Source organism: Sebastes fasciatus, chromosome 10 (genome assembly GCF_043250625.1).
Source record: "Sebastes fasciatus isolate fSebFas1 chromosome 10, fSebFas1.pri, whole genome shotgun sequence".
Lineage (NCBI taxonomy): Eukaryota > Metazoa > Chordata > Actinopteri > Perciformes > Sebastidae > Sebastes > Sebastes fasciatus.
In genome coordinates this window covers 5,623,131-5,624,781 of record NC_133804.1, presented here as the reverse complement: position 1 = coordinate 5,624,781, position 1,651 = coordinate 5,623,131, and the positions used below count along the sequence as shown (strand labels likewise).

The following is a 1,651-nucleotide window of genomic DNA, read 5'->3' as shown; positions in this document are numbered from 1 at the left end:
CCGTCCCGAGCTACAGTGCTTCATCTCAGACTACCAACTGACCAGAGATGCAGCACTGCACCATGGGCCACAGGGATGGACCAGGACGTACACTGGAGAAAAACAGGGACATAGCAAGCACAGAAGAAGTCAGTCAAGTTTAGAAAACAGGTTACCGTTTGTTCTTTTTACAATTGGTAACACACATTTCTCTACACTGAGGTCACTTTTTCAAAAACTGTTCTTGCAGTTCTCGTTACCAACATGCAGCTCAGCACAACAGTTAATCTCTTTGAATCTGTTTGGCACAAATCAAGATCCCCCCCCTCTCCCCCATATATATCACACAGATGAAAGGAGCACGTCTCTTTATGTAATACATAAATCATTGGCTAAGTACTATAAGTTTAAGTATACAAAGTGGAAACTAAAAAGTGGGCTACAAGTATATACACGTATACTTGCAGGATAAAAGAAAACTATTAAACAGAGTACTTTAAAGTGTACTTTCAAAAACTAAAAAGTGGGCTACAAGTATATAACTATTACATTATACCTATTTACTTATAGTAAATTTACTGTTCTCACACTTAAAAGTATACTTTTATAAACTTAAAGGTTGGCCAATTTAGTCCCAAGACGTATTGAATTAGTACACTTACAAGTACACTACTAGTACTGTCGTTGTCTGTTTATTTGTTTATATGTCGTTAAGGTGGACAACTTATCCCCCCGACTTTTTTCGTTTTGTTTTTTATTTTATTTTTTAAGTAATATGGTTTGAATAGGATTGTGATTATCATTAGTATTATCACTTTTCTTTTCCTTCATTGGCTAATAATTTGAAAAAAAAGAGTATACTACTAGTACATTGATATTAGTATACTCACTACATCAAGTATACTTCGGGGAAATATACTTGAACTTCACTTAAGTATACTTCATAAAATAAACTTAAAGTGTCCTACTTTTTCGTAAGAGGAATCAGAGTTATTCAAGTGATTGCCTTGTGATGATGAGACATGATGACATCAGAATAAACACATTTCTCTGAGCATCATGAAGGACATGATGAGGATTTATTCTAAAGAACAGAGGAGAAAATGTGAAAACAAGTTCATGAACGCTGAATAAAGCAGATGATAGAAAAGACCACAATGTCTTCATTTACAGCTTTAGACAGTTTTCTTTCCACTAACATGTTGGAAATATCAATGAAAGCAGTGTGAGACAAGAGGATGTGAAGGAGTGAGAGAGAGAGAGAGAGAGAGAGAGAGAGATGGAGTACATTGCGCAAACATTTTTGTTGGGGAGGGGTAAACAGGAAATGGTTTTGACCCCCAGTAGACCTAAATATTACCAACTTCCTGTCATGCTGCTGCTCCCTCTGACATTCCACACACACATGCTCACAAATGAAGCTTTAAACATGATTACGTGTGTGTGTGTGTGTGTGTGTGTGTGTGTGATACTCACATCACCGCTCTACGTGCTTGTCTCCGACATCTGAAATACAACACACACTTTGTTGAAAGTAAGACATTGCAACATAGACATCTGACAGCCTACACACTCACACACACACACACACACACACACACACACACACACTGATGAACAGATCATCTATTATAACCATCGGCTCTCTGCTGCTTCCTTTCAGTTGAGGAGG

The 1,651-nt window shown here is 37.4% G+C and overlaps 1 long non-coding RNA gene across 1 annotated transcript in view; it reads right to left on the bottom strand.

The window, feature by feature from the left end:
- Positions 1 to 1,039: 1,039 nt before the first annotated feature.
- The window catches only part of LOC141774939 (uncharacterized), a 10,098-nt gene continuing 9,486 nt past the window's right edge, over positions 1,040 to 1,651 (bottom strand). Inside the window, exon 4 of the long non-coding RNA XR_012595523.1 lies at positions 1,040 to 1,485. This is a non-coding gene — a long non-coding RNA (uncharacterized LOC141774939). The remainder of the gene's footprint in view (positions 1,486 to 1,651) is intronic.